Source organism: Lissotriton helveticus, chromosome 1_2 (genome assembly GCF_964261635.1).
Source record: "Lissotriton helveticus chromosome 1_2, aLisHel1.1, whole genome shotgun sequence".
Taxonomy (NCBI): Eukaryota; Metazoa; Chordata; class Amphibia; order Caudata; family Salamandridae; genus Lissotriton; species Lissotriton helveticus.
Genome location: NC_136058.1, coordinates 173727539 through 173740353, shown reverse-complemented (window position 1 = coordinate 173740353; position 12815 = coordinate 173727539). Strand labels below are relative to the sequence as shown.

The window sequence follows — 12815 nt, the reverse complement described above, 5'->3', positions numbered from 1 at the left end:
ACCAACAATGCCGCTATAAATAAAAAAAATATGAATAGGGATGGATACTGAAGCGGCTGTTTGTTTACTCTGAGAAGACAAACAGGAGAAATGAACACTTGGAACATACACAGATGAGTCCAGCATAGACAATAGGTCTAGCCTTGGTAACGTGGTGCAATAGTTATGTTTTTATGGTATAACAAGAAAAAGAACACATGGCATTCAATTTATTGCAAAACAAATTAAAAAAATGTAAATCATTAATCACATCATATACTTTTGATAGAGCAGTATGTATGATTCCTGGCAGGCGCTTACACTTTGTATAACCGTAGAGAATCATTTACGTTTTAATGCAGGAAAAAAGATTGTTATTCACACAAGAAAAAGGTGCTATTGGAGTTTAGTTCCTGAAACCTGTAGACATGTTATGCTATCACAATTAGTAGAGTGTGACTTTCCACATGAGGGATATCCAGTTGCTGGAGCAAGTGTGAAGGCTGTCTGCTAGGTGTTAGTTGAAGAGCATGTCCTCAGCATCTTGCAGAATTCCTGAAGTGCGGAGGAGGACCTTATGTGTAGAGGGAGGTTATTCCATGTTTTGGGTGTGAGGTAGGAGAAGGTAAAGCCTCCTGCTCTGCTTTTGCAAATACATGGTGTGTTTGGAGAGTGTGAGGCAGAGCGAGGGTGTCTCGTGGGCTGGTTGGAAGTGGAGGCGATGGTTGAGGTACGTTGGTCCAATGTTGTGCAGTGCCTTGTATGCGTGTGAGGAATTTGGAAAGGCAGCGTTTGTGTATCGGCAGCATCTGGCTGGCGATACACGAAGGGATGTGGGCTCGCTGTGAGTGGTCTAGGACAAGTGTAGCAGCGGTGTTCTGGATGGTCTAAAGATAGTGGAGGAGCTGGTTAGGGATTCCGGCATACAGTGCGTTGCTGTAGTGAAGTCTGCTGGTGACTAAGGTTTGAGTGATGGTACGTCTGGTGCTCTTGGGAATCCATCTGAAGATTTCTTTCAGGATCCCCAGCATGTGGAGGCCACAGAAGCAAACTGCATTCACCTGTGAGGCCATGCTTAGTTTGTCATCTAATACACAGCCTGTGTGCGTGGTCAGAGTGTGATGGCATTGGAACTCAATTCTCAGAAACTCCCAAGGCAAAACATGGCACATGATGGATATACACAGCAACTTTGTTTTGTTTCTATGAAAATGCGAATAAATGTACAAACAGAAAACCCACTTGGCAGATGAAGTAGGCATTGCCAACGAAGGTCTACTCGCATTTAAAATCAGAATTTCAAAGCAATAAAAGAAAACATAGGCTGGCTAAGAGGAATGTCAACAAACACACAGTGCTGTTTTGGAACATAGCTGGGGTACAAAAAGTAAAAAAAAATATTTAAAAAAATTTGGAATTACTGAATTTCAATATTATGAGCGTTCAAGAAACTTGGTCAAAGAAAGAACATGTGCAGCAAAACTACATCTCTTGAATTAAACCTGCTGTAAAATAATACAAGATGGGCAGACTGTCCGGGGGGGGGAGGGGATCTAGCCATCTTAATTACGACGAGTTTGGAAATACCAACTCAATACTAAAGATCGAATCAGACTATGTTAGTTGCACAAATAAAATTCCGTTGAGTGCCAACCTTCCCGTTTTACTATTCTAGAATAGCTATACTACCAGATCTTCTACGCAACTAATTAGCGCAATCTACTTTATATGATTACATTCGTAAACAACTAATGAGAAATTAAAATGCAGTGTTTATTCTTAGTGGGGACTTAAATTAAATTCTGGACTTAGGGTCGCTTATTCCAGATCCCAATATGAAAATCGAATTACGGTCTTCCAGCAGAATTAACTTCAATTTTTTAAAAAGGATGTTCAATAGCCCAGTTATCAATATGAATGGATGAATTTCACTGGCATATCCGCTAGGCCATTGCGCTATGCGAGTAAAATGGTAACCTATTAGATTATATACTATTAACTCCCTCCCTACTGCGTCAAATTGCTTTATTGCACATTGTCCCAAGAACAGAGTGATCTTTGCCCTCAATTAACGGAAGGCTGATGGAGTATAAGCCACTTAAGCTACTAATTACAATAGCAAAAGAAAAAGACATCCTTAGTATGCGAAAAGTTAGATGGACGCAACATTTCGCAAGGATTTGCAAATGCTAGAGCCATCAATATGGAAGTATTCCAATAGAAAGCCTAGTTAATTCTGAGACAGAATTTTGCCAGATTAGTTGCTGGGATAATGCCCTTTCATTGTTACTCAATGTCTATGTAGCAGCTGACAAAGTCAACAGAATCTCTAGACGTCAAGGAAAAATGGTAAAAACACCTGGTACACTTAAGAGCTGTGATTTATGAAAAGTCCTCTTACTGTCTTATTAGGCACCATGCAAGGATTGGTCACCCTAATCTCAACAAGATCGGAAAACATTTAGAGAAGAATACAAAGCAAAATGCTGTAAGGAAAAAGCATTGCTTGAAGCAAAATGTTAGCACAGTACTAAGGAATGGACCCATTGCACAACTCCAAGAAATTCTGGTGCCTTATACGATTACTAGAACGGGTTGACCCCATGCAAAACAACATTGATGCAGAGACCTAGAGTCAATGAGCTATATATCATGATGAACAAGTAAAATTGGAAATAAAACTGGAGCTTCCGGAACTCCCCGAGATATCCTAGAAACAATTATTATAGGGTATCTTGTGTTTCCAGAGACAAAAGTGCCTCAGTACTCAAAATACCATTCCAGGTTTAAAACAACACTGTATTGAGAAATAGGCTATTAGCTCTTTTATACAAGACAATCTTGGTGACAGATACTATCCTTATCTCAGGGAGGGGATTGACCCTGCATTTGATACACAAAAAGGGATGCCTGGACATCGCACAAAACTACAACATAAAGGCACTATTGGATAGTGATGCAAACTGTTTTGCTTGCATATTATTAATTGAACTGGAAGAATGGTCACTCAGAAGAAAAATTTCCAGCGGCATCAAATGGCTTTAAAAAGGATCTGAGACCTTGGGAAATACCATGACAATTAATGGCTAAAAAAATAACTTGTTTGTGGAATATCTATGCATGCGTGCTGTTAAGATTTCAGAGCAGCATCTGTAGAGTAAACAGAGTGACATTCGAGGGAAAATGAAGCTCCTGGGGTATCAGCTATTTGTCTACTGCACAAAGACACCTCGGCTAGAATGAAAATAAGAAACAATACATCTCTCTGGGACCAGAAACAATGCACATCCTGGGCAGAGGTGTCATGCCTCTTTCTCCAGGAGGGGCCAGTGCTCGCATTTTTAATGCACCCCCAGCCTCTGCTGCTAGCAGCAGATGGCAGCCCTTGGTTTACACCCCCACCTTGGGAGGGAAAACCGCCGTGAACATTAAAAAAGAGAGGAGGTGTGCCTACCCCTGCCAACCCCACCCCTAAGGTAGGGTCGAAACAAGGTGAAGCACACTTTTCAGTCCCTGCCATCTTGAGGATGAGGGACCCCTCCAATCAGGGCTCGGTCCATGCCCCCTCCTACAGGAGAGTGGCATAATAGAGGGTGTAGTCACCACAGGTGAGATGCCCATTAGCCCTACCTGCTACCCCCCCAAAAGGCCTCCTACATTTTGCCTTAAGGTGGCACCCACAGATTTGGGCCTCAGATGTGCGACGACTTAAGAAGAAAGAAGACACCCTGCAGAAGAAGCCAGTAGACGACAACTGCCTTGGCCCTAGCCCTACTGGCCTGTTTCCAGCTACGACAAAACCTGCAACCTGTCTTGCAGCACGACCTCTAAAACCCCTGGGAGGTCTGTTGCCTTCAATAAAGACTGATCAAATATAGGGATAGGATGCACACTGTCCCTATATTTGATGATTCATACAGAATGCCCAGCATTGGGATAGCACCCACATGGTTGAAGATGGTTGAAACATTATACCGGAAAGAAAAATGCGATATTTCACTCGCTTGGGAATTACACCGTGATTCATCATGGACAGAGCTTAAATGATCAGGAAATGGACATTACATCATGTGGAACATTTGTGTTCATAATATATAAACGATTTTAAACCACTAAACTTTCATTGGGTTTCAAGTTTGCTACGAATTGCTTTGTGGGGAATGTAGTTTTTTCAATGCAACAGTATTACGCGGTAGTAATTACAATGTTGAAAAAGCGGGAAATTCGTAATAAGTGGGCAGGGAGAAGGAAGGGTTTTACGTGAGAGGAAGGGAGGGGCGTAGTTAAGATCGGGTTGATGTTGCTCGGAGGATGGAATGGTTTTTAACAGCTCAGGGCAGGTGTGTGTACAGTTCGCAGTATGAATTTTGTCGAGGGGAGAAAACCGAGAGTATTATTAAGGCTAGATGTATGGGAAAGAGCTAATAAAAGCCAACGTATGGATTGAGTACAAAATGTTCAGAAAAGGGTTTAATCAACAGAACAAATGAGGAGAGATGTTTAGTGAGGCATACAGCATTGAGACTGTTGAAATGGGGAAGAACAAGAGTTGTAGTAGTATGCAGGGAGTGAGCAATTTAAGCAGGAGGGAGTGAGGGGTGTGAATTTCATGTTTTATGCTTAAGGTGAAAGCTGTTCCTGGTTCGGAAGAAAGGAAGGGTTTTGTTTATAAATAGCTATGTATACATTATAACATGAGTGCAATGACAGTGATTGTATTAACCAATTACTGTTTTTATGGATTGTAGTGACCCCTGAAGAAGTGCTTTTATGCACGAAATACATTGGGTTTTAACAAATAAAAACTGCCCTGAATGAAGTATGCTTAAGTCGTGTTCTTTCAAAGAGGTCCGGATGGGCACAATGGGAACATCAGAAACTTGGGAAATTGCATGATCACTCCGCCTGTGGAATACAAGCATGTTAAAATTAAGAACAATGAGTAAAATGAAGGAGTAGAAAGTTGGAATACAAAAGGAGTATGTTTTTGAATAAGTTGCCGAGGCAGACACAACCACGCTGTGCGATTGGTTGTGGTGAGATGTCGCCCCATTGTAATGGTGCCTTCAATAAAGACTCCAACCTCCCGAGGACAGTGTACCTGTCCAGAAGAAACTGACTCCAAAGACTCTGGATCCCGTCAGATCCGCGTCTCCAGCCCACTCTGGACTGGACACCAATGGCCCGAGTCTGAGTGGCTCACCTGTGCAGTGAAGTCTCCGAGGTGATCCTGACATCGTGTACAGCGTTGGCTGACCCCTCCTGCCCTCCACGACGGTGCCTGCAGTGTGAATCCAGAGGCTCCTCCCAACTGCGATTGGCTTCTGTAAGAAGATTCTGACGTCCAAAGGCACCCTTGCAACTGAAGCCCCAGGGCCTTGGGCAGCTGAACATACGGTGCCACTACGACCACCTACATCCCAACTTACCTCTGCTGTCATTGGTCTTCTGCCTGAAACCTCTGGTGCCACACCTGCAGCCTCTTTGGCATCAAGAAAATCCTCATTGAAAAGCATTGGGCACCGGACATGGAATTTGCACCCTGCCCCGGCTGCCCCTGTGCGCTAGTGATGTATGTTTGGTGCTGCTTTGTGCACCCACATGCTTGTGCTAACCACGAAACCTTGGCCCCTGCAACCGATCTACTTACCTGTAATCAGTGTGGCTCCAGGCACCCCGTCTCCACTGGAAAGCACTTGGTCAAACGCCAATTTTGACCTCTGCACACGGTCTCCCTTGTGCTGATGGTCGTACAGTCGTACCTATCTGATCCCTGGCCCTTGCTGACTTTTGACTCCAAAAACTGAATCTGCATGTTCAATACTCACCTGCTTAACCTCAATATTGTTTAAAACATAGGATAACATTATAGAGTGTCGATTTTTGAAAGTGATTTTTTTTTATTAAAATCGTACTTACCTTATTACAAATACTTTGGTCTCAAAATAAAATACAAACTAAGTATAATTTTATAAAATTGGTCTGGTTCTCCTTCTTGAGTCGTGTGTCTTTTATTGATCATGCGTGTGCAATAAATGTCTTACAACCCTCTGTGTTAGGCCTAAGGCTGCTCGCACACACTATCACTAATAGAGTGCTTTGGGTTTTGCATTGAGCCTTGTACACTTTTGGGGAACCCCTGTACTCTATGCACGGTATAACTACCTAGTGATAATATATACAGAGCCACCTTCCTACAACGTACATGTCAAACACAGACTGAACTTAACAGGTGGGATTGAGACACTCTAAAGACCACTATCCCATCCCAAGGCCTAAGTTATGTTTAATTCAGTCTCACAATTTCAGAATTGAAATATTTTCAAAATGAATTATAACAAAATCATTGTTGTTACTCATTTAAGTTAAATAGCCAACAGCCATTGATAAAGTCTATAGTGTTGGCTGGTTTTAAGTGTATATCATTTATTGTGTTATACATCTGTATGCAATAACAGAAAGCTCAGATGGGAACCAAAATTCTGGTTGGGTTGCATACTATGGAAAAGACAGAAATGTAGTTCATCTGTTTATGCCACACTCTTATTTACATAGGCCACACCCCAGCTTTTTTCATCCCACCTATAGCCCTGCAGGCTCCTCAGAGCAAAATGGCTAAAATAATCTGAAGGCTTGCCCACACAAAGGGAGGCTTAATGGCCTACTGTCAAGAGATCTGGTTTCATCAGAGACCCATCTTCAATGAGAGAAAAAAAAGGCTTAAAACAAGTGACAAATGACAGTCTGGCTCCAACCATTAGACAGCAGAACATGTACAGCATGTTGTAGAACTCTTCTAGGCAATGTGATAGAAAGTTGCCTAGTCTCTCATTTGTAGCCCCACATCCAGGTTTTTAACCTCCTTGACACTCTACAATCCAGATTTCATCACGGCCACAGCACAGACTGCAGTTTTGAAGATTGTGGACGCAACCTACGCATCCTCAAAAAGGTAACTCCTGTCTACCTGTGCTCCTCTCCGCTGCATTTGACACAGTTAACCAACAGGCTCTGTCAGATACCCTAAAGTGACGAATGGAATTTGATACTGTTGTGTGAGTGCTTCACCTCCAACTTAACAGACCGCTCACAATAGTAAATATTGGTGACAGTCTCAGATCCAATCAACCTGCAACAAAGGGTCCCTCTCCCAGATCCTCTCCCCAACCCTTGTCAACCTCTACCTCAAACCCCTCTGCACAATCCTCAGTAACTAAGGAATTCTCTTACACCTGAATGCAGACGACGCCCAAATCTACCTGAAGGTCTCATCCTCAGAAGACTTGATTCACCTATTCAACTCCCTGAATAGCATTCAAGCTTGGATGGCAAACAACCACCTCAAACTAAACCCAGTGAAAACAAAACGTTTCTCATTTCTCAAAAGAAAACTCTTCTATCCAAGATTGGATGGTACTCCTCCTGGACATAGAGGGCCGCCCTACCATCATTCTTAATGCCAAATCTCTATAATTTACCCTCAACAGATATCTTAACCTCCAGAGCCACATTATCTCTATGGCTGAGAGTGCCCGGTTCCACCTCAGGCGGCTTTAGGGGAATCAGGAACCTCATCCCAGGACAATACTTTAAATCTGATGCCTCTGGGCAACGTCAGGGCTATATAATATCACCCCCCAAAAAATGTGAATCTAGATGAGATTCATGCTGCAAATAGCGGATCGACCACATGGTGTTCCTTGGTGCAATCAATATAAAAGCTTAGATCACTTGTGGGGTCAAGCCGATAGAGCCTCCCCTCCTCTTTCAAGTGGTGAGGGAAAGAAGGCTGGCAGAGTGACGGACCACCCAACATGAAATAGATATAAAAAAAGTGATGGTTTGAATGCTTGAATTAATCTAAACTACTGGTAATCACTCAGGGACACATCCTAGTCCATCAATATTTTGCATACAATGCCACCTCTGTTTGGACACTGCAAGATCCAAATCCGTCTTGATCCTCTTCAAATGTGAACAGTCCAGCCCAAACTGCAAGGCCAAGTCTATCCTGAAATGAAACACAAGAAACCCAGGACTGTAGGAAGCTGGGTTTCTGTTGCAGTAACCCCCCCACTTTTTGCCAGACTACTGATGCACTTTGACTTGATTTGCCCTGGTCCCTGCCAATCAGGTTCCCAGGGACTGTGTTCTTTTCCAAAACTGTACCTTGTACCCCCAATTGGCACATCTCTGGCCACATGGTAGTCCCTTGTAAAAGGTACCATGGGTACCAAAAGCACAGTGGCCGGGTAAGGCCTTTAAGGGTTGCAGCACTTATTGTGCCACCGTTCGAGGCCCTGTACCTACACCTACACCCACACCTACATCCACACCCACACCTACATCCACACCCACACCTACCTACACACCTACACACCCACGCATGCACACACACACCACACACACACACACACACTTAGCACAGCCCAGAAGGTGTGCCACCTCTGATAACCCCACCCCTCAGGTGGGGGAGGCGAGGTGAAGCCCACTCTTTAGTGCCCGCCAACTTGCTGATGACAGGATTAGGGAATGTGCCCACTCCCCCACGTGGGGTGAGCACACAAAGGCTGTAGTCACCCTAAGGTCAGTAGCCCATTGGCTACTGACCTGGAGACCCCTAAAATGCCCCCTAAATACAGTATTAGGGGGCAGCCTGAACCACAAAGACAGTTTCCCACAACCTATGAAGAAGGACGAAAAAAGAAGCCCAGCAGGGGTGACTGCAGAGAACAACTGACTTGGCCCCAGCCCTACCACCCCGCCTGCAGTTTCCAGAGATCCTGCGCCAAAGGTTGCCTTGTCCTGCAGCAAGCGACCTCCAGAACCCCTGGTAGTACGGACTGCCTTCAACAAAGACCAGATCTCCTGTAAACAGCAGCTCTGTACAAAGGAAATAGCCAAGAAGGACTCCAAGCCTGCTGAGGACAAAGAAACACGATGCCTGGAACGACCACTACACCAGACACCTACGGCTGGAGTCCGAGTGGCTCACCAGTTCCAGTGAGGTCCTCTAGAGCTCCAGAGTTCAAGTCCACCATGGGTTGACCCCTCCAGGACTCCCATTCATCATCTGAAGCCTCTGCACGGAGAGCCCCCCGACTGGGAGCAGCCAGGTAAGGTGAAATCCAACCTCAAATGACACCCCTGCATCCAGCCGCCCTAAGCCCTGGAGAAAAAAATCCCGAGGTGAACCTACGTCCCGAGCCCTCCAACATACCTGCCCAGCTGTAGGTTCCTCCCAGAAGTCTTCCTGGCCCGAGCCTGCAACTAAAAACCAAAACGGGCAAACCCTTATGAAAACAACAGGGCACCTGACGCCAAAACAGTACCCTGCACCCAGCCGCCCATGCGCCGCTGCGGGTGTACTTTGGGTGCTAACTTGGATCCCCCTTTGCCCTAAGCTAAACCCCAGGAGCTTTGCTACCACAACCTTGTGGCCTGCTCATGAGCAGCCACCAACCGGAGGCCGCCTATCCCCCATTGGATAACATTGAGCCTCAGCACTCTGCACCCGCCGTGCCAGCTTCCTACAAGGACTGAGCCCACTGTGGTTTCAGATCCCACTGCAGAGGTCACATATGCTATCTGGTGTGATCCACAAGGATGCAGAAAACAAGGTCAAGAAGCCTCAGAGCTATTCTCACGGGGACCCAGGACGGATGTTGACACATCAGGATTATAGCCTTAACAATTTGAAGTGCCAATCTGTTGGATTTGATGCTCTGCCACCCGTGTAGTTAATATCTTACATGCCTCCAACAGGTGGGGGAGGCGAGGTGAAGCCCACTCTTTAGTGCCCGCCAACTTGCTGATGACAGGATTAGGGAATGTGCCCACTCCCCCACGTGGGGTGAGCACACAAAGGCTGTAGTCACCCTAAGGTCAGTAGCCCATTGGCTACTGACCTGGAGACCCCTAAAATGCCCCCTAAATACAGTATTAGGGGGCAGCCTGAACCACGAAGACAGTTTCCCACAACCTATGAAGAAGGACGAAAAAAGAAGCCCAGCAGTGGTGACTGCAGAGAACAACTGACTTGGCCCCAGCCCTACCACCCCGCCTGCAGTTTCCAGAGATCCTGCGCCAAAGGTTGCCTTGTCCTGCAGCAAGCGACCTCCAGAACCCCTGGTAGTACGGACTGCCTTCAACAAAGACCAGATCTCCTGTAAACAGCAGCTCTGTACAAAGGAAATAGCCAAGAAGGACTCCAAGCCTGCTGAGGACAAAGAAACACGATGCCTGGAACGACCACTACCCAGACGCCTACGGCTGGAGTCCGAGTGGCTCACCAGTCCCAGTGAGGTCCTCTAGAGCTCCAGAGTTCAAGTCCACCATGGGTTGACCCCTCCAGGACTCCCATACATCATCTGAAGCCTCTGCACGGAGAGCCCCCCGACTGGGAGCAGCCAGGTAAGGTGAAATCCAACCTCAAATGACACCCCTGCATCCAGCCGCCCTAAGCCCTGGAGAAAAAAATCCCGAGGTGAACCTACGTCCCGAGCCCTCCAACATACCTGCCCAGCTGTAGGTTCCTCCCAGAAGTCTTCCTGGCCCGAGCCTGCAACTAAAAACCAAAACGGGCAAACCCTTATGAAAACAACAGGGCACCTGACGCCAAAACAGTACCCTGCACCCAGCCGCCCATGCGCCGCTGCGGGTGTACTTTGGGTGCTAACTTGGATCCCCCTTTGCCCTAAGCTAAACCCCAGGAGCTTTGCTACCACAACCTTGTGGCCTGCTCATGAGCAGCCACCAACCGGAGGCCGCCTATCCCCCATTGGATAACATTGAGCCTCAGCACTCTGCACCCGCCGTGCCAGCTTCCTACAAGGACTGAGCCCACTGTGGTTTCAGATCCCACTGCAGAGGTCACTTATGCTATCTGGTGTGATCCACAAGGATGCAGAAAACAAGGTCAAGAAGCCTCAGAGCTATTCTCACGGGGACCCAGGACAGATGTTGACACATCAGGATTATAGCCTTAACAATTTGAAGTGCCCATCTGTTGGATTTGATGCTCTGCCACCCGTGTAGTTAATATCTTACATGCCTCCAACAGGATGGCCATGTAAGATCGAGGGCAAGCTTAAGTGGTTTTATGGCAGTGGCAGTAAGGGCGGGGGCTAAACAGTATGTTGTCCCTGAGGGCCTGGACATTATTGGCTCGATCCCCCACAACAAAAAGGTAGTTGTTGTGGAGGTGGACCTTGGCCATGTCTTTGCGCTAAGACTCTTCCAAAGTTTCAAAAGGGGCAACACTGCTGGTGATACTGCAGCACAAGCATGCAAAACCCAAGGGAGCATGCTGTGAACCTGCTCTCTTTGTAGCACATTAGGCCATAGTCTGCCTTGTGTCTGAAGAAATGGGTGCCTTCAAATGGCATGTCCATTAGTGATGTATGCAGGTTCCTGAAGGAGCCCATGAATCTGATGAACATGCATCACGGAAGCACTATTCTACTACAGACTGCCCAGCCTAAGCAGTCAGTGGTGTCAAGCCCAGCGCCAATGTTAGATTTCACTGCATATTGGCCAACCCATTTAATATGTGCAAGATTGCCTCGCAATACTTTAGGAACTCTGGGCAAGATCTCATGTACGGAAGAGCCCATCTTAGCCCAAGAGCCCCTTAATAGTGGAACAGCAGTTCTGTGGAAGGCTGGATAAGCTGCAGGACGTTTGTCTTGACTTCAACCAATGGGAGTAAGCAGTTCAACCTCCACAGCTCCACTGTGCAGTAAGTCGATTCCTTTGTGGAGTGTCATGGGGATATTTAGAGTGACACTTAGGACGGAAAAGGAACAGAGTGCGTTCCATTAGCAGGTCATTCTCTGATAAAATCATCAAAGTGAAAGAGGCCCAGCCGGGCTTAGCTTGTAGACTGATGTGGTGAGTCGACAATCCACCACGAAGAAAGGGTAGTCGCTCGGATGGCAAATATAAAAACGTGATCGCGACAATATCATCGAGAGAAGATCTATTAGGGAACCGAAGGGAGCCCAAAAGAGTCTCGAACCGGAGTGCGAGAGAATACATCCAAACCCGTCGGTTGAAAAAAACAATCTGGCACTGGAGCCGATGACCATGAGCAGTATTACCAAGAGGAGTCACATAGCCTTGTGACTCGAAGAAAACTTCTGGTAACAAAAACAACTTGTAATCATCCAAGCCCAACACTAGATAGCAGACTTTTGTACAGCATGTATCTCTTCAGCACACATGCCTTGAACACAGAGTTTCTACGAGGCTACAAAGATGCAAATCAGGAAACTTGAGTAACGTATGAATTTTGAGGAAATGTTTGAGCTTTACTGTACTGGTTGTGCCGGTATGGAGGCTAGTCTAGCGCGAGGCAACATTTTAGCAGCCAGTAGTAAAATCAGGTATGGAGAAATACAATGAGTCATGGAGTCAAATGAGGAGTGCTTGAGAGTTGGCGAGGATGATCTATATTAGCAGGTGTCTTGGTATAGAAGAAGACTAAATAGGCGATTGCCTAGTGGGAGCTATAAACTCATTTAAATGCTCGTTGTTTTGGTTTGGCTTCTCTCTGAACAGGTTTGATAGTTGAGTAAGAGCAAAAGAAGGGAGGAATGTTTAACCTAACACTTGAAAAGCAATTCATATGCACAGCAAACATCAAACATATTTGTAACAGACTCTGCTCTCTTTAAAAAAACGTCTATGATCGGGTCTCGCTGCTGATGAGGTGAGATGCACGCTTCGGGAGCTCCGGTCGGCTGCTACCTTTATTAGCGATTTTTTGCGGAGCTGGAGCCCGAGCGCACTCACCTTTGGAGGGGATACAGTGGAGACGACGGCGGAGTACCCCC

General features: G+C 46.0%; 1 protein-coding gene across 2 annotated transcripts in view; it reads right to left on the bottom strand.

Annotated features, from left to right (window-relative positions):
- TUT4 (terminal uridylyl transferase 4) overlaps positions 1-12815 on the bottom strand; it is a 1200849-nt gene that overhangs the window by 401315 nt on the left and 786719 nt on the right. The window lies entirely within an intron of this gene.